The sequence below is a fragment of the Callospermophilus lateralis genome, chromosome 11 (assembly GCF_048772815.1).
Source record: "Callospermophilus lateralis isolate mCalLat2 chromosome 11, mCalLat2.hap1, whole genome shotgun sequence".
NCBI lineage: Eukaryota > Metazoa > Chordata > Mammalia > Rodentia > Sciuridae > Callospermophilus > Callospermophilus lateralis.
The window spans coordinates 71,972,444-71,993,675 of record NC_135315.1 but is presented as its reverse complement, the minus strand read 5'-3'; the positions used below and the strand labels follow the sequence as shown (position 1 = coordinate 71,993,675).

The 21,232-nt window shown below is 37.7% G+C and overlaps 1 pseudogene; it reads left to right on the top strand.

The window, feature by feature from the left end:
- Positions 1–11,890: 11,890 nt before the first annotated feature.
- Positions 11,891–11,999, top strand: LOC143642353 (small nucleolar RNA U13; annotated as a pseudogene).
- Positions 12,000–21,232: the final 9,233 nt, after the last annotated feature.

Below are 21,232 nucleotides of genomic sequence, written 5' to 3'. Positions count from 1 at the left end.
GGAACCCTGTGGGCTGGGCATCGGCTGACCCACTGCATCTCCTTGATATCTGCCAGAGTGACATAGCCGGTGCACACACACTGCAGAAGAAGTGGACCAAATTCCTGAAGTCACAGCTGGGGTGCTCAGTGCCCAACCAGCAGCTCTATTTCAACCAGCTGCAGGCTGTGCACACCCTTCAGGGTGCCTCCTGGCACAAGACCACTTTCTTTGGTGTATTTCATATGTGATGGTGAGTTGGCCAGGAATGCTGGGGTGGGGATGAGCAGGTGTTCACGTCAAGGGCAGTATGTGGGTGGGAGGGCCTGAACCATGCTGTCCTATAGGGACATCCAAGTGGTCAGTGTCTGGAACACTGAGTACTTGCCCCTTTTAAAGGCCCCTGGGGAAAGAAGGCAAGGCCCTGCCTGGTGGCACCTTAGATCTGCCTGCTGGTATATTCTTCTGCCCATGAGAATTTTCTGCTGATCCCTACATTCCTGCAATCTCTGGAGCTGGGGTGAGATGTTAAGGTGGGCATCGGACCTGACCCTTGAGATCCCTCTCTCATTGCAACAGGGGTAATGTGGACCTTTCCTCAGTCTGTGAGTACCAGTTGGAAGAGATCCAGTGGGTGTTCCAAGGTCCCTACAAGGAGGAGGACATGGTGGGGAACCAGCAGGTCAGGACCAGAGAACCACTGGGGACTAGGCAGAAACCAACCCTGGGTTGTTTGAGGAAGTGCAGAAGTGGGGTCAATACACTGACCCAGTATCCAGCCCCCAGCCTGGTTCAGTGAGTCTTTTGGGCAGGAAGTGTTCCCTGTCAGTTCCAGTGGCCTCCCACCAGCTGATAGCTCCCCTGTCCATACCCCTACCCCCACAAGTGCATCAACAAATGGCACCATCACCATGGTCACACCAGTTCTCTGGAGCTGGCTGACAGAACCCTCATCTTCATCAAGAAGCACCCACTGATGGACAAGCAGGTAGAGCCTTCATGGGGCCAGCCCCCGCTCATGAAAACACCAACTTCACCCACCTGGTGCCTGACCAATTTACAGGATTTGACAAAGCCACCTATACACTGCTGTTCATTGGCACAGGTAGGTAAGCTCTTGGGTGTGTCTGGGGCTGGAAGACACCCAAGAGCCTCATTCCCTGTCATTGACACTCCCTTCTCCAGACTTTTCCAGGAGATGGCTGGCTGCTCAAGGCTGTGATCCTGAGGCCTGGGGTCTACCTGATTGAGGAACTGTGTTTGATAAGAAAAATGTGGAAAGCCTTGTGCTGTCACCAAGCAAGGTAGCTAATTAGACTCCATGCACTGCCATTGCACCCACTCCACCATCCCCAAATCAGGTTGGCATGGTTGGCCAGTTCAGCACACCTAAGTAAGCTCAGGGCAAGCCTGGGAAGTCAGGGTGTGTGCTGACAGGATTGACACTCCACAGGAGCATTATGTATACCCTGGTCCCTGCAGGTCTGCATTCCCAGAAATAGTCCTGGAGAAAACTCATGTTTTTTTTTTAGACACCTCTATGTGGGTCCAGGACTCTGCTTACAGCCTCCTCTCTTATCCTCTCCATACTCGCCAGACTTCCCCAGCTTTGACATGTTTATGGTGCCCTCCCAGCGTTGGTTTCTGCCTAGTCCCAAGTGGTGCACTCGGCCTGACCCGCTGATTCCCCACCATGTCCCCTGAAGTGTTGTCTTTTTCCTTAACCCTCATACACATTTGCAGCATCCTCTGGATGATGATTTGTTTGCCTTTTGCAGCTATTATCACTTAAAAATTGTTTCCCAGCACATGGAGTAATAGCAGAAAGAATATGGGGTTGTGTAAACACTCAGATTGGCAGTTACCATTCAAACAGAGAACACCTTATGCTGTGCTGGTGCTATTGTGAGAGCCAAGGGCACTGGAGGAAAATGTTTCATGCCTTCTGTGTGTGTAGCCTCCCTGTTTTCTTGAGACTTGCACCTTCCTTTGCAGTGCTGTCTTCTGCCTCTTCTTCATATGGGCACCTCTCATGCTTGTGCTTCTTGGAGTCTGAGCAGCCCTGGCATGCATGTGGCCCTACCAACCCTCTCACTCCTCTTCTCCCACAGAAACTTCTCTTTGCTGGCTCCTGCTCTCAGTTGGTCCAGCTGCCCCTGGCAGACTCTGTGAAGTACCACATCTGTGCAGACTGTGTCCTTGTGCGGGACTCCTACTCTGCCTGGAGCATCAACACTAATCACTGTTTGTCTGTGGCCAGCTACTCTGGGTGAGCTGGGTTCTGCAAGGGCTGGGACCAGGAAGGTGTGTGGATACGGTGGTTGGAACCATGCTTCTGACACCCCTTTCCTCTGCCAGATCTCTACTTGTTCAGAACATGGGGATCTCAGATACCAGAGGCTTTTGTGACCTTCATGGCACTAAGAAAGGTGAGTTTTTTTGTGTTCCCCTCCACTCCAGATGGGCTGTGGTCCTTAGGTGGATTTTCCACATCACACCTCCCTGGCCCTTGGTCTCTTGCACTGACTCTGCTACCTTATCTCTCTGTTGCTACAGTCAGGTGAATGCTGAAAAACATCACAATGGTAGTGGGCACAGACTTGGTACTTCCCTGTCCCTCTCCTCCAAGTTGGCCTATGCCCGCTGGATCTTTGAGGGCCAGGACCTACCTGCAGATGAACCAGGCTCCATCCACTATGATGCCCATCTCCAAGCCCTGGTGGTGATGACTGCCCAATATCACCATGCTGGGGCCTACAACTGCTTTTCAGAGGAGTAGGGGACATGGCTGGCTGTTGAGGGGTATCTTGTGGCTGTGATAGTGGGCCCCTCAGTGACCTGGAGGTTCAGGCCCCCATGGAATACCTATGGCTTATGTGGCTGGCTGTGGTTGCCCTGGGGGCTCTGAGCCTGGTGTTACTGGTTTTTCTGGTTTGGTCACTTTGCCAGCGGCTTCAGGAAAATCTGGAAAATGATATCAAGGCAGCAGAGAGGACCCTATTGTACCCGCTGGAGTTGCTCAAACATCACATCAGTCCCCTTTCCAGCTCAGAAACAGAAGAGTAATTTTGAGATCCTGTTGGATACTAGTAATTGGATGGCCCCTCTAGATTGTGCCTGGACATGCTGGGGCCAGCTTGGAGTTGGGTCCCTATCTGCACCTCCTGGCAACCCAGGCCAGCCCCTGCCTTCTTGAACACCTCTTTCTAGGGCCCTCAGGAGCGGGCCTAAGGGCCTGTGATATTGTTTAGAGACACTTTTGGTTGTTAAAATGGCAGGTGTTGTCTACATCCTTTCATGCCCAGGTCAGCTCCCACCCTAGGGACTGTTCTGGCTCAGAAGTTCAGTTGTGCTGATGTTGATAAAGAAAATTTGCCCTGTCCAAAGCAGGGCCCTTCCCCTCCAGGTTGCTCTGACACACCTCTCATCTTGCTCTCCTCAGAACACTGTTGTCACCTGACTCCATTTTGTTTCTTTGTTTATGTATTTTCTAATTCCACAATGATAAAGATCTTTTTCAATTGTATTGTGTGAATTATTCCTCCTTCAAATGATACCTTTTCTCTGGGGTCATTTTGCTTTATTCAGATGTATTATTTTTTTTGTACTGGGGACTGAATCCAGGGTTGCCACATCCCAAGCCCTTTTTTTATATTTTACTTACAGACAGCATCTCCCTGAATTCCTTAAAGCCTCACTAAGTTGCTGAGATTGTCGTTGAACTTGCGATCCTCTGCTATCAGCCTCCAGAGCTGCTTGGATTACTGGTGTGTACCAAAATATGTGGTTTAATTGTTTAATAACAGCTTAATAGTTTTTATTTTAGGGAGAAAGCTGTCCTTTCCTGCCCCTACTCTAGTTATAGTTTAACTAGTCATAAATCTCTAGAATGACAGGTTGTTGTTGTTGTTGTTGTTGTTCAGTCCTTTGGAAATCTCTTTTATCTGCTTCTGTCTGCAGCAGTTGTTAATCTTCTGTTAATCTGATTATTGATCTTTGATGCATAATGTTCTTTTGGGTTTCTTTTAGATGTTCTCTTTTTTATTTATATTTTAATCATTGTTATTTTATTTTTGGTTTTTGGTACTGGGGATTGAACCCAGGGACATTCTAACCCTGAGCTACATTTCCAGAATTTTTATTTTTTATATGGATTCAGGTTCTCACTAGGTTGGTTAGGGCCTTACTAAGCTGCTGAAGCAGGCTTTGATCTCCAGATTTTCTTGCCTCACTCTGAGTCATTGGGATTACAGGCATTCACCACCACACTCAACTTAGATTATAACTTTTAAAAATTGGTATATTGTAAATATACATAATCATAGGATTCATTATGCCACATCTGTGCATGCCCATAATTTGGTCAATCTTGTATATAATATTCTTAACTTGGGATTTTTTCTCCCTGGGTTTAATGTAGATTTCAGTCCTATAACTCCAAGTTGATAAGTCAGTGTGTCTGATTTTGTGAGGGAGTTTCTGCTGCTTTTATTGTCTTTGGACATCTATTCAAATGGTCCCTTTTCTCACTTTTATGTTTTGTTCATTTGTTACCTTATCAGGGAGGCCATCCCTGCCCACTGCATTATAGCCCTTCACTGACTTCAGAGCACCTAGCACCACCATAATATATACATACACACACACAGTTTATGCACACAGATATATTTCAGACTAAGCATATATTTATGTATAAGATATACACTTATGCATTATTCTTACCTTTCCATAAGCTCCATGTAAGCTCCATATAGTATCATGCTGGCCTGTAATCTCAGTGACTCCAGAGTCTCAGTGGGAAGATTGCATGCTCCAAGACAACTTGGACAATTTAGTGAGGCCCTGTCTCACAAAATAAAAAGGGCTGAGGAGTAGTTCAGTAGAAGCACACCCCTGAGTTTATTACATTAAACAAGTTTCTTTAATTTTTCAAATGATTATTTGCCCAAATCTACGAGTTGGAGGTAAATATTGATATTTAGTATTTTATACTCATTTGGGAAGATAATTCTTGACTCTTCTTTTATAAGTCAGAAGAAAGAAACCAAGCTTAGCTTTTCAAAAATTGGTTACCCTGACAAAAATAAAATTCTAAACTTGCACTTGCTTCCATTCCCTGAATAATATAAAAGAATTGATTTTACAAAAACTACAAAAAACCTGAAATTCCTTGAAGCACCAGTGTAACAAATTTATCCCCACAATAATTCTGAAAATATTAATTTAATTAAGGCAAATAATTGTGTCTTGTCAAATGGGAATATTGGGCCTCTGTTTGTTTATTGTTTTATATTCCAAGGGGCTTCCCAGAAATGTACCAATTTAAAATCTTGTTAATTAGCCATTATTTAATGAGATTAACTATCATTATTTTGGAATACTAAGTATAGTGAAAATAATAGCTGAAGAATATAACTATGCTAAGCAATCAATAACTTGGTTTATTTATCCTAACAACAATGCAAATTTTATAAAGAAAGACAAGAATTAAAAAAGAAAAAAAAACAATGTTTGTCTGTTTGTTTTCCACAGATACATCACCATGTATCTGTGGAACACAATGCTGGTTAGTGTTCAAAACATTTATTGAATGATTGATTGATGGATATAAAACCAATCTAATCATATGGAGGACCTATTTCCTCAACATTATTGTTAATTTCCTCCAGGTTCCATTGGGAACATAGGTGCTGCTCGTTATTCCTAAAGAAATTGAGATAGAGAATTGGTTAGAAGAGGATATTCATATCTTCTGAATTTACTGCAAAATAGTTTCACTGATTTACAATAGCTATAGAGTGGATGAATAAAGGTATGGAAAGAAATGTTACTTGCTGAGAATAAATAACTCAAGGTGCCTTTCTTTGTTTGGGGCCAAGCTCCAAATAAGACATTTACTTTCCTCAACTAAAAGTACCATGAGTTTTTTTCCAAAAATATAATTTATGAAGTGAATAACTTAAAATTTATCAGAGTTCATATTTATCTTAAATATATGTTCAAATTTACTTCAGTCCAATCAGTATGAAACAACTAAAATTTCCACTAATTATGTGCAGATAAAATAGCCAACTAGTTGATATTTTTAATCAATAAACTCCTTGGGGATAGTTACCTATTCTTTGTAAATTTTTATTTCAATGAGAAAATTTTTATTTCAAATAATAATTTCAATAAAATAATTTACCAAAAAAAGTACATACAGATCCGAAATCACTTATACTAAATAAACATTGGAAACAAGATATACTCCATAACTTTGTGTCAAAACACAAGTGATACCAAATTGACCTGAAGCAATTTACAGTTCTTATATAACTCATTTTCAACCCCCAGCTCTATGTTGCAGCTTCACCTACCGGAGTGTGTCTTCCCCACCCCACTGGGCAGGAGCTAGTGCTGACAGTTAGGGCACCATCATATTTGCAGAATGCTTTATACCTGATCTGCCTCCACTCATGTGTTTCATGCCTTTTCCCTGTCCCCACAGAAACTGCAGGTCAAGGAAGAGTATAGAGCCACATTCAGTGAGATCAGTAAATCAGGTTACTGGCTGCTGTCAGAGATGGAACTGCAGGTGTTACTCATCATTACCAAGTGCTTTGAGGACATGAAGGTGGCTGCTTAAACTGTGGATACCAAGAATGTGGGTGCCTGAGTAGGCCAATGAGTGGGCACTGTGGGAATCTCCCAATCTAGGTAGGGCCTTGCCCCTGACTGCCCACCCACTGTTCCTTCCCCCAGGAACCCAGATTCTCATTGAGGTGCACAAGTCAGGTTATGCCCGCCCTGGTGATGTGGAATTTGAGGACTTCAGCCAGCCTGTGATCTGTGCACACTCAGAAAATGGCCTGGACACCTGCTCAGATGGAGAGCCTAAGTTCCAGGGCCCTGGCCATAGTTGTGCCAAGCGCTGGCCTTTTGGCAAGAAGAGCAAGGTGGGGGCCCAGAATGTTGTGTGAGAAGACACTGAGTGGGGACAGCTGAGGCCCTAATGAGTTGAGCCCAGCCACAGGAATGCTGAGTCCTGGGCCATACTTTTCCTCTTTGCTACATTCCTGGGCTGGAGGGAAGAAAGGCAAATCAGCAGCACATTGGCCTGGGAGTCCCCTGAGACTGAGGAGGGCAGGATGTTGTCCTGTGGCATCTGTCTGCTGATGCTCAGGATGCTGGCAGAAGATCTGCTGGTGTAATTCGTGCTGGACTGACAGTTTGTGTTCCTGTCTTTTAGGAGTGCCCCTAACCCCAGATCTCTATCCATCTGATGGATCCTTATGCTCTATAGTTTTGGTATTTTTTGTTTGTGTGTGTGTTTTCAGCATCAGATGTAAACCCTAACACCACCGGTTTATATCTTGGACAGCTCCTGACTCCCTAGTATGCCTTAGACACCTCCCACTGACACCAGTCATTCTGGTCTTCAGCCCTCTCCTCCTAAGCTGTAACCCCTAACCTTTCCTGCCTTCCACAGCCCTCTATGAGTGGCATGCCACTTTGGCCTGTGTCTGAAGACTTTCTTCATGCAAATGCCTCCTGTGCCTCCTTCTAAACTGAGTCCAGAAAACCCAGTGGACTATAGCATCCCTGTTCCAGCCCCTAGACCTAATAGTCAAGGGATGTAGGAGATGGGGTAGAGAGAGGTGTGACCTCTTTCTCTGAGTCTAATGTCCTCCTTGTTACCTATCAGATTTTGTGTTGCCCTTACATGTACTTTCTGTGTGATTATGCATCTTGATTTGGGATATTATTACTATTTTTTATTTCTTTTTTGCTTTTGCTTCTCTGCATCCATACTTATGTTCATCCTTCTGTCCATCTTCATTTTCTGCCCTTGCCTCCTCCTTGCCTGTCCCTTCCTGGACCCAGCTGGTAGTCATGCCCCCCCAACCCTCTTCCCCCTAGAGGGTGTCATGTCCTTGGCCTTGCCTAATGGGTTCCCTTACCAGCTATGTCTATGATCCCTTGGTCTTATTGAGTGAGATCAGTAAGTCAGTCAATCTGTGGCTATCATCCTTCCAGATCCTTCCAGGAGGCCATGGGGGTAAGTGAGGACTGTGGGAGGAGGGATGGCACTGGCCCTCCCATCAGCAAGGTGGTGGACCCTAGGCTTGCTTCCTGCAGCCAGCTGGGTCCCACTCCTTCTTCACTCTGTCTATGACCTTGCTCCCAAGATATTTGGAAGGGGAGGAAGGTGGACTTGAATTTTCAGGAGTGTGCAGTGCCTGGAAGCTTCAGCTTCAGAATCCCAGACTCAACCCTCTCTTTCCTTTGCAGACTGTGGCTTCAGAGGATTTTAGCCACTTGCCCCTGGAGCAGCAGAGAAAGCAGCTCCAGTATCAGTTAGAAGAACACAACCAGGAGCTGAAGAAGAGGTGAATCAGAGGTAGGGCCTGGCAGAGGGGCCAGGCAGGGGACTGAAGAGTGCCATTGGGTTATATTTAAAAGAATAGTGTGCTCAACAATAGAGTGCTTGCCTAGCACAGACAAAAAGTAACCATAAAATATTTACACTCAAATGCACCCAAAAATGTCACAGAGACACCAGCACGGAGGTTTTATAGGTGATTCTTCATGTGCCTGGAGGAAACTGTTGCTTTCGCTCCCATGCAAGTATTTCTAGCAAACAGAGTGAAAGCTGCCAGCTTATTTAGAAGGCTGGGAAACCTGGGTTGCCAAATCAGTGAGCAAGAATGCAAGTCAATGAAATTATGGTCTCATTTTTCCTCACTTCTGGTTTTAGATACAAAATCCTGACAAGAAAATTTAATGATGTACTACAAAACAATACATGGCATGGTGGTGTTAGTTGGGTGCCACAGAACTGTATGCTTCATAGTAATCACTAGAGGAAATTTTGTGTTATGTCTCCTTCACCAGAATAGAAAAAGGTTATGTTTTAAAGAAAAAAATACATAATCAATTGGGCATTATCCCAACAATGCAAACATGGTTCAATATCAAGAAGCCTTACAGTCTAATCCATCACATTAGAGAGCTAAAAGGAAATAAAAGCATATGGCTAACTTTTAAATAATTCAAACATTTAAATATTAAAAATAAAAATCTGCCAGGTTAAAAAGAAAATCTATCTATTTTGGATATTGAAAAACTATTTAGATAGAAAAACTATCTATTTTTGATATTGATTATATCAGTATAATTTCAAGGACTATAACACACACACACTCAAAACAAATATTAATATATTATTAGTGGCACAGAATGTTAACTTGAGGCAGCTCTGCTCATGTGGGGCAAGGAGTATATAAAAAGTCTCTGTAACTTCCCTCAATTTTTCTATGAATCTAATTTTTTCTCTTAAAATTAAAAAAGAAAGATCCATATATCTCAAGACATAAAATAAATAGTATCTACATCTTGCTCAGAAAATCTTTAAATATATGAATACTCTAAATTTATGTATACAAAATTAATACTTAAATGAAAATTTAGATCATTGAATTATTCTATGAATGAAGTTAAATATAATATATCCTTTGTTCCAGTTATTTTACTCATAGATTTAAGTTTAGAGCAATTTTTGAAAAAGTTTGGAAAAAAACATAGACATGATTGCTTTATTTTGGCATTGTTCACAGAAATGCCAGAATTAGAGATAATCAGGAGAAGTTGGAGACAATGTTAAGATAATTATACTGGATTTGTACAATTTCAAATGTATAAAATTGAATTATAGCTATATGAATTAAGCACAGAAGACTTATTTAGTGAGACATATTTATATTTATCCAAGTACATACATAAAACTCATTAGAAATCTGCATAAACAGAGAAGTGGGCATTAGGGATGAAGGATAAGAAAAAGGTGAGTTAGGAGAATAGCATGAGACAAAATGCAGAAATTCATGAGATGACCCCTGTGCACCTGAGATGAACACAAAAGAGAAACAACTACAAATTTATTTACCTAAATAAAAATCATTTCACCATTTATCAATCATTTTATCCTATTAGGAAAATAAAGTATACACATTTATTTGTTTATTATTATTGTTGTACTTAAGCTGGAGAAAGAAAAGAATGAAAAGACTCTTTCTCAAGGTAACTCAGAGAGTGGAAAAGTATAAATAATGCAATGATCATGGATGACTTCTTGAGTAATGGTTCATCACCATTTTCTCTCATTAGAGTAAATACAAGAGGGAAAATGTTAGGAAATTAAGAAAAGTATAAAATCACCCCAGAGGAATAATACGCAGTGAAAATAATTCTTCTATTTATCTCTAGTGGCAAATGTCAAAGAATTATTTTACAAAGAAGCAAAAAGGAGGAGAAATATCTGAATTTTCTTTGACGGATTTCTTTTTCTATTTTAACTTGATTATGCAGCAGAAATGGATTTCTCATTTTGAAACCAACAAAGGGTGGCATTTTGGCCTTCTCACTCTGACCTTGTGTGGATTTTCTATTTGCATATTCCATCTCAAGTGCAGTATTTCTCAGTATCAAGGACTAGATACACAGCAGAGCTGTGCTGCTCAATGTATCATCTGTTCACAATGGTTTTGCATAATAGCTCTATGTTGCTTGGAGATGTGCACTTAATTGCAGCAATCCATACAATACTCTGTAATGCTCCACACCTTAATTAGCTCTTCCACATATTAAGGGGATGCAAGAAGAGGGAAAATTCATCTAGATATTAAAGGAGAATTCACATAGTTTTTCCTCAACTGATATGTCATAAAATATTAAATGACATTTCCTTTACTCTTAAGAACTTTTTGAAGAGTAAAGTATGAATAAATTCTACACATCTTTTGCCACAGTGGGAGGGGAATAGTTTATTTAAAACAAGGGCAAACTGAGGAAAAATTATCCTATCCTAATGTCAAATTTAATGCATGTGCTCTTTACCTTGACTTTCAAAATCGAAAATTAGCATAGATATCTGGACATACTATCTTAATAAGAACATCAATAATTATAATATTCTTTAAAGATCACTGTAGAGCCACAGTTGGTTTTAATTTCATATTTAGAAATATCAATTTTAGCTGTTTAATTTGATAAGGTAAAACATATAGAGAAAAAAACCTATGATGATAACACAGAAATTTTTAATAAAAATTTCAAATTTATTAAAATTTGTCTATGCTCAATCTTTGTCAGTGCTAGATTTTTTTCTATTTCATAAAAATAAATTTTGAAACATATTTCTGATAGGATTTAAAATGCAAACAAGTAATATTAAAGATACACCAAGATATTATTGACATATAGTGTTAGCATCTCTTTGAGGCACTATATATTCTAAATAATTTTTTATTTTATCTAAGTCTCAAAACTTTATGATGTAAATATTTTTAAGCAAAATTCATAGAAAGAATCTATGGCATCAAAAAGGTTAAGAAACTTGATAGGGCATAAATACTAAATGGCACAAATACTAAATCTGGCACTGACAAAGACTGAGCAGAGATATTTAGTTTGATTCTGAGTACTGAAAGGAGAATAGCAATAAGGATGGTCAGAATCGAGAAGGACATAGATAAGTTTATATAACTTCCTGTTTTACACTAAAATGCATACTTCAAGTGAACTTCTCAAGTACATTTAGTTTGAAATATGTTAGAACTTCATACATGTCCATTGATAAATGAAATTGATAACTGAATTATAACAGAATGAAAGGTTCAGAAAAAATGGAAAAAATAGCAGAAAAGAAGTATTCAGACCATTCTTTTAGTTATTTTCCTGACATCAAATTTCTTTGTATATCATGAAGTTATGATATGATTATGATAAAATTATGATATGATTCAATCTGTTATACTAACCAAGATATAATTTCATGGATTTTATGACCTATATAAAAAAGAATTAAACTTTAATCATTTATTTCATCATGACAACAATCTTTAATATAACTTATAAAAATAGAATAAATATACTTTTGGTTCATAAGTGTGATGATTATTGGGTGTTCATGTGGCTGGTGTGGGAGATGTGCCTTGCTCTACATCTTGTCACTACATCTGCACATTACTTATCTGTTGTCAAAAAAAGGCTAAGGAAGGTATTTTATTAGGTAAATTTAAACTCCTTCCTTCTCTCTTGAGTTCTTATTTCTTTTTAATAAGTGATATAATTCCACCTTACTCTGATCTCTCCTCCTGGGGCCCATGAGCCACCCTAGAAATTGTCTAAAAAGAACAAAAAGAATTATCTTTCTTATTACCTTCCAATATATATCACATACTGTCCTGTTCAATTTTCAATTTAACATACTGTCTTGTTCAATTTTCAATTTTTTTATTTTTTATTTTTTTTTACAATTCTAAACCAACGAAAGGATGAAGTCTAACTCTAAATAATGACATATCTGAACTTTCTTGATCTCTTTACCCTCTTCACATAATTCCAGTATATTATATTTTCACTTCCCTAAACACAGTTGCTTCAAAATATGTTCAGGCCTCATATCCTGGATAAAAATTTACAGAATAGCCCTGAAAAACTACCCTAAACTGTTTAATTATTGTATTTTGCACATAAAAGTGAACACAAATTTTTCATTATGTGGATTTACCATTTTCAGAATGTTAATAGTATTTGTATGAATGTCAATGTTAATTTTTTCTTACAAGCATAAATACCAAAAGAAATTGATAAAAAATTCTTTAAAATTATTAAGGTACCAAGTAATTATAACAAAACTAATGTTTCATTTACACTATTTTTATTAAACAGATGGAAGTCTGATGGCTTTGACAAATAGATAACATAGAAATCAAGATTCAGTGAGGGGAGGAGAGAAAGAGAGAAGCACACAGGCAACTTCACATAAAAAGTAGCTTTGAGGGCTGGGATTTGCTCGCCTAGTGTGAGTGGGACCTGGGTTCGATCCTCAGCACCACATAAAAATAAAGGCATTGTGTTCTGTCAATGTACACCTAAAAAGTATATATTAAAAAAAGAGTAGCTTTGAGTACTAAAAAGTTACGCAGTCTGGCTGTTACGCAGTCAGTTACGCAGACTGGCTGGGCACAATTCAGGAGCCACTTGTCAAAAGAAACTAACTTTATTTTTAGAACTACACACGCCAAACAAAACAGCTCCTCAGGAAAAAACCCTCAGAGCCCAACTGCCACCACCGGCTTCCCACAAGCCACACACACCAACCCAGCCTCTTCCTCCCACAATCCTCCTGCTCTTGAGGCTGATTGGCTGGGTCGCATGAGCGGAGCCAAAAAAGTCCCCCAATGAGCAGCTCCGTGGCCTGAAAGGGCAGGGAAACAGACCAATGAGCATCACCGCAGAGGAGCCAATCAGCTAGATGTTGCTAGATGTTGCTGGGGCCGCTGTGAGCCAATCATCAGCTGGTAGTCTGAAAGGGCCGGGAAACAGCTCAATGAGCATCTCCAATGAGCATCACCGCAGAGGAGCCAATCAGCTAGATGTTGCTGGGGCCACTGTGAGCCAATCATCAGCCAGCAGTCTGGAAGTTTGCTGGCAGCTGGAAGTTTGCTGGGGCCCCTTCGGCTGTGGCTCTCAACAAATTTTTAACCAATAAATCTCTAAGACAACATGGATCTGAAAGTTTTTATAATTCTTACACTTTTTAAAAAAATTCTAAGTCAAGAACTTTAACACACACAAAAAGAATTCTGAGCTAAAACAACCACAGGAAAAAAACTTTAAAAAAATGTTTAGGAAAACTGAGAGCTACCAAAGGTTTATATTGCACCAGAGCCAGTACAAATGTGTTTAGGATAGCAAATATTTTAGTATATGAAAAGATAAATCTATACACAACATACAGAATGAACTTCAGTTTCACATAATTCACATATTGTTATTGTTTGTTGTGAGGCTTTTAAGAAATACAAATATCTAAAAAGAAACAACTGAACCTTGCCAATATAGTAAGAATTCTTGCCAAAAATGAACATATGTAGTTCTAACTCTTTAAGTATATTCTTTGCCAAAAAGAAAAGATGTATACTAAATAAGATTTATTTAAGTTTTCTAAAGTTAAATAGCAAAAATGCAATTGAATAAGTGATATTCTAAAATTGTTGGCTCTTGAAATATGCATCTTTTTTAACAAATTGAATTAGGAATGATGAGATTTTAGAAAAATCTTATCAATTTTAAGGAAGCTAGCAACTTTAATTTAAGTACCTTTTAACTCAAAAACTTGGCAACTCAGAGATGTCACATGACTCAATTATATGCATGTTTAAGAACTGTATCAATTCAACACACACTCATTCAAATGCACATTTTACTGAGCACTATACCAATATCAATGGAGGTCATAAAAGCATTAAAATACTGTTGCTATCATGGAGGATTTTATAGTCTAGTTGGAAATTCAAGACCCTAGAAATAACAGCAAACAAAAGGAAGAGCATAAAAATGTAGCTTAAAAGAGAGTCACAATATTGGTGGGTGCTTAAACAACATTTTTGGCTATGAATTAGCTTGAGTATGGCTTTATTGTTGCATTAGCATTCTTCAAATATAACACCATGCATAAAAAGAGCATAATTTCATTTGGAAAAACAACAACAATAACAAAATAATGGAAAATAACTTTATTCCCAGAGAGTGTTATTAAGGTCAAAACACTAAATAAATGAATCTATACAAAGTATTCTTTCATGTAAATGCTAATATTAATTAAAACAAAATAGTCATGTTTAGTAAGGGGAAAGACACCAATAAGTTGTAAAAACATTAAAACTAACATGAATAGAGAAAATCATCAAAGAGCAGCATTTGTTTTCATAAAAAAACAGTTTCTCCAATTAATAATTATTTTGAGTTTTGGTGAGTGGGAAAAAGTTCCAAATATCAGAGCTAAGGAAGAACTTTTTGAAAGTGTCATCATTAGAGAGAAATGAGGGAATCACAATATGCGACTCTTTCGTTAGAAAGGCCTGGGGACTCATCCAACCTGAAGGCAATGGAGGAGCCTCTGCCCTGCTAAATGAAACTCTCACAGCATTCAGATCTCACAGATCTTCTCTTTTCATTTTCATCCATTTTGCATCTTCTTTTTCTTTCTAATCTTATTTCTACTAGAATTTTAGCTTTTCCAATGAATTGTCTTACTCTTTTCATCTTACATATATGGTTTGGTTTCTTCACTGGAATTTTGGTTTTGCTTTTATTCTAAGATGCATTTCACTCAAATTTATTTCTTAGCTCTAAATACTACTCTCAGATTTTAAGCCCAGTTGAGCTAATTTTCTTTTTCTTTTTTCGCTTTTGATTTCTATATCTCCTATCAATATATTTCTTCTGAATTTAAGGTCAGAAAAGTTAGGGGGTAGCCTCCATTCTGCTTAGTCTGAAATATTGACATTTCCTTTTGCAAGCTTGTGTTTTGCTAGTGATCAATACAAAAGAGAAAAAACAGCAGAAATAATAAATTGATAACTCATTGCTATAAAATTTAAGTTCAGTCTTAAAACCAGTTCCAAAATAAAAATATAGTGACATAAATATGTACAAAAGATTTGATTTTATTATCATATTTTAACTGACTCATGTTTTCATCTAAAATATTTTGAGAGGTCTCCAAAAAAATCAATCAAAGTATACATTTATATTAACATCAGAAAACTCTTTCTCTCTATTTAAAAAGATGTCATCCACTCAAACTCATTTCTACCTCTAGTGTGGTACCTTAAGGCCATTATATTCTATAGTCCTGAGAATAAATTTGGGATGCTTTCTTGGGAACTTTTAAATACTAGAGATATATAGAAATAATTTTGGCTTTGAGCAAAGAAGACTATTCTTTATTTTACTCTTTAGAGAGTACAATTAGTCTACATTGCTTTTCTCCTAGGATACTATAATTTTGGCAACTTTTCCATTCATTGTTCTTACCCAAGGTACACGTGGGCCACAGACTTTGAAATAGAAACACATGCTCCATTTGAAGGACAAAGGTTTGTCCTAGTCCAGCCTCAGTGAAACTTACAAATGTGGGGGCTGCTTCAAGAAAATTGGGCAAAAAAACGTGAAAGAAAATAAAAACCATTCTCAGCTCACTAATGGAATGAAGAAATATATTTTTGTGTTTTATTTTTAAAATGGGGACTATCTCATAATCTCTGAAAACCAGCACAATGTCAGAAAAAAAATTATTGCTTAATAAAACCACAGCAACAATCACAGCTTACCAACAATAACTCTGAGGTTTATTTTTACCCTTCTCTAATCCAAAGAGTCTCTCTTATTTTTGGAGCATAGTGCTGTCTCTGGCTAATACAAGTTTCCCTAGCCAGTGTCTCTCACAGGCAGGTAATCTAAGAATGCCAGAAGGCATGAAGACTGTCATTGTAGGTTCTTTGCATGGCTTCCCATTATACAGGAAAGTACCTCTTATCTTCTCTGGGACTCATTTTTTTCTCCTCTTAAATTACAATAATAACTAAACTTACTTTCTAGGGTTTCTTGGGAAATTAAAATAACTAATAGAAAGAGTGATCCATGCACTTGTTAAATTAGTTTTCTTACTTCCCTCTATTCTCTCTGTATTAGTCAAGATTCATTAGAAAAACAGATTCAATAGATTGTTTGCATGTGTGTGTGTGTGTGTGTGTGTGTGTGTGTGTGTGTGTGTTTGTGTGTGTGTGTGAGAGAGAGAGAGAGAGAGAGAGAAGAAGAAGAAGAAGAAGAAGAAGAAGAAGAAGAAGAAGAAGAGGAGGAGGAGGAGGAGGAGGAGGAGGAGGAGGAGGAGGAGGAGAGGAGGGGTAGTGGGAGGAGAGGGGATACAGCTTTAGTTTTAGGCATTTGCTGAGATTGATAATTCTAAAATCTGCAGAGCACTCCTGTGGGCTAGAAAAGAGATGATGATGTAGTTTCAGTCTAAAGGAAGTCTGGCAGCAGAATCATGCTTCTTTAGAAGAACTCAGTCTTTTCTCATAAAGCCTTCAGATGATTGGATCAAATTATGACAGGTATTTTGTCTTACTGAAAATCTATTTAAATATCAGCCACATCTAAAGAAATTTTCATAGCAACCTCTGTAAGGGAATTTCATCAAAATTTTTAGACTTATTCAAGCCAAGTTGACACATAATGTTAAGCATCACACTTCAATGTAGCAAGCAGTAACCACATTTTAAGGCAAATGCAATCCATATATTCTATACTCTTGTATAGCAGAAAATCTATTCCATTTTCTCAAAAGTAGGTGGGAAAATTCAAATCATAGGATAATGAAACCACCTTATCTTAATGTAACTAAATTTGATTAAACATTTTTATTGAACATTTTGGTAGATATTCCCCTCCTAAAGTTAATTGGTGCATCCTTTATTACCAGAAATTAGGAGGAAGTGTTACAATAGTTTTCCTTATTTCTGTAATAAGCTTTCTTTATCTTAACAGAACCAGATAAAGTTTGGGAAGTCAGGAAATGTCTCACTCAGAAGATCCTATTTAAGATTGGGAATCACATAGGGCTATATGTTCATTACACTTTGGAGGTGGGTTGACAGAAACTAATATCCAAGTAAAGGAAAAGCTTATACATAGAATCTGAGGCAATTGTGAGCCAGCAGGAGATGGGGATAAAGAGAAAAAAAAAGAGACTTTCCACCACTCCAAAATTAAGAAAATGAGTCAGAGCAGTGGGAGGTGCTCTGGGAAAAGCTACCAAAACCTGGATTTTCGTGAGGTTTCCTTCTTTGAGGAACCAAATGTCTTTTAGGACCTGTCTGCTTTGAGCACCACTTCAGTGACTTCAGATCATTACCCCTGCCCCAGGGTTTACAATTGTTACCTGCAGATAATATCATAACTAGAATTACAATGAACAACGTTCCTTTTGAGAGAGAGAGAGAGAGAGAGAGAGAGAGAGAGAGAGAGAGAATTGAGATAATTTTTAATATTTATTTTGAGATTTTTGTGAACATAACATCTTTATTTTATTTTTCTGTGGTGCTGAGGATCAAACCCAGCACCCTGTGCATGCCAGGGGAGTGCTCTACCAGTTGAGCCACATCCCCAGCCCACCAATATTCTTTTTTTACATTTTTTAATATAAAATGTTTAAATAATTGGAAAAGTAGGAATAATATGTTTACAAATACCTGTGTTCTTGCTTCTTGGCATTTAGGATCTTAAAATTTAGGACAACATTGCTTCTAATCCTTTTCATTAGGCAGAACAAGGAAATACATTTGAAAAGTCATGAATTCTTAGAATGTCAATTCAAATTTATTTTTTTATATTTTTATTTTGTCTCTAACAATGAAATCTGGGTTTCTAATAACAATAACATGTAAGATCTACTAAGAATCACTTTCTGGCCAGTGTTCCCATCTAAGTTGGCCTACTTACCCTGACAACTGACCTCACTCTCATTTGGGTAATTGGAATCAAGATAAAAGAATTTAAATAAGAAGAGCATTTGATCAAGTTGAACACCACTTCTACTTTGGAAATGTTTTCTTCACCTGTTTTGGTTTTCTTCTCTGCTTCCTCTCATCATCTTTATCTATTTAAGGTTTGAATACCCAAGAACTCAATCCAAAGGCTTTTGCTTTCTTCTCTAGCTCCACTCATGTCCTTGGTGAGCTTACCCAAGCTAATGACTGTAAACAATGTCTATAACTTAATGATTTCCGTATACTTTATCAATGGTATAGAGTTTTTGTTTCCTGAGGTGCATTTTCATGTAACAACTTCTAATTATTATGTCACTGGAATGCCTTCTAGCTATCTCCACCTTCATGTACTCGACATGAATCTCTAGTTGTTTTACAATGTTCCTCCCAAGTCTTCTCCATCTCATCAATGTCACTTTGTCCTTCTAGTCTACACAAAATAATTAAAACAAATAAAATAATGTCATTATACAATCCACCCTCTTTATGGTGCCTCACTTCTAGCCTTCAAGTACTTGTAGGTGTAATTTCACCTTCATTGCTACGATGCTCGTAATTCAACTATCATGTGTCCCCTAATTTCTTAGGGAAAGTGTCCTAAAATTTTTGATTATAGTCTTTTTTTTTTCATCAAGGAAATGAAATAAATCTCTTTAAAATTGAATCAGCGTATGTGTCTCTTTTGCTCAAACGTCAAGTGGCTCTCTATTTCACTTGGAGGAAAGTAAAAGTCATTAGATGACTTGTGTATTCATTTTCTTTGTGATTTTATATCTTTACACTCCAGGCTTATGATTTTCATGTCACGTGGGTTGCTGAATGACCCCTGAATAATTCAGGCCCTCCTTGCCTTAAGGACTTTATTCTTCTTCCTTTCTTTTCTTGGAATTCTTCTCCTGATACATGGCTTGCTCTCTCTCTCTCTATTAATTCTCAGATCAAATATTCAATTTTTTTTGGTCTCCATATTCAAAATTAAAACCACTGCCTCCTCTCCCTTGTCCAAGAATGCTTGTCTTTCTTCATAGTCTATCACATTGCAATATACTATGGTTTAGAACTTTTTTCCATTAATAAATTTCCAGCAATTCTGGAAATGAATGAATTAGTGATCAAACTCATCAAAGCTTTAGGAAATAAAAATTAGGGGAAAAATATCTCCCTGCAATATCTTAACATAGTGCTACATGTGAATATTTGGGTCCTGAAAAATTTATATTTTGAAACCTAATCCCCAAAGTATTGGTATTTGATGATGGTCCACTGGGAAGCTGTTAAGCCATAAAAGTGGAGTATTACACATGAAATCAGTACCCTTATAGAAGAAGCCCCAGAGAGCTGTGTCATAAACACACAGCAAAAAGGTGCCATCTATGAACCACAAAGCAGGCCCTCTTCAGACATAGAATCTGCCTTGATATTTTACTTCCTAGGTTCTATAACTGGGAAAAATAAATTTTGTTTTTTCATAAGTCACCTAATTTATGGTATTTTTGTATTACAGCTTGGAAAGACTAAAACACAGGTTACAGAAGTTTAATATAGATTTAGCCAGTGAAGTAATAGGCTTGCTTTAATTCATTTCCAAGGGTATTTAGTAATAAAAACTATTAAAAAGTTTTCAGTATTATAAGAACATTCATGCATGGATCTTTGGCATGGGCTCAGTATAAGGGCCACATTTAATTCATCACTCAATTTGAAGTTCCTGTCTCTGATTATGGCTTATTTAATGAGGAGCTACTTACATCTGAATACAATTGGCTGTTTTAAATGTGTTTTGAAATATTCTTTTTGATCATTATAACTCTGTGAGGTAGGTAGTGTAGACATTTTTATCATCATTTTATAGATGACTAAAGAAAAAATAAAAATAGAGCAAATGCTAGAACTTAAGTACTCATATACCCTTCTAAAAAGCTTTTAACAGTGCACTTTGCTAATAATAAAAATTTTAGATTAGGATGTTAAGTCAAGGGATATTTTTCCACTAATATATGGCCATAACATCATTTTATTTGAAAAATAGAGTTACATTTATTTTTAGTGTAATTTAATATTTGTCCTTATAACATGTTTTCAAAATGCTCCTAAAGGCCCAACTAACTGGTATACATTGATCACTGTATTTCCCTTATTATAAGTTTGTTCTGTTTAAAAATCTGAAAAAAACCTTGAGATTTTAATTACACACTTTTTAAACCCCCACACAGCAGCTGTAGAGGAAGCAAATATCAGTTTTATTAGCATAATGGAACGACATGAGCCAAGTGAATGAATTAAATCCCAGAAGATCATGCCTTTTGGATGAGATGTGCTTAAATAGAATAAAAAAACTATTCTGATGATTTATTTATGGTAGAAATAAGAATATAAACTTAAAGTAGCAATGCTTAAATTAATTTCTAATTGCTGTACAAAGCTGTGACCTGTTTTGCTGTCAAATGAGTTGCATTCATCCACATTCCCACAATAAAGTGCAAGCCTGTGTTTGCATTTCACAAAGAAAGCAAAGACAGGGAAAATGTAGCTCCATTAACTCAAGTGAAAAATAATATTCTCTTAGACTTAAGAATGGAATATCTAGAGGGGTCTTTCTATCATGACTCAGGCTTGATTGTACTGAGAAACATGAAGGGAGATAGTTATACAACGTAAAGTAATGAGATAATCCAGAGAGAAAATCCATGTCAAAATCGCTACACACTGAGAAATAAAAAACAGAAACCACACCGAAGGAAGCTGTACTTTAAAAATATTAAATTATCCATATCTTGACCCATTGAGTCATCTTACAATAAAATTTTCATGAGCACCTGCCTTAACCCTGTTTTCTTCTTCTGAGCTCAGTATTTCACATTATCTATCCCCAAAAA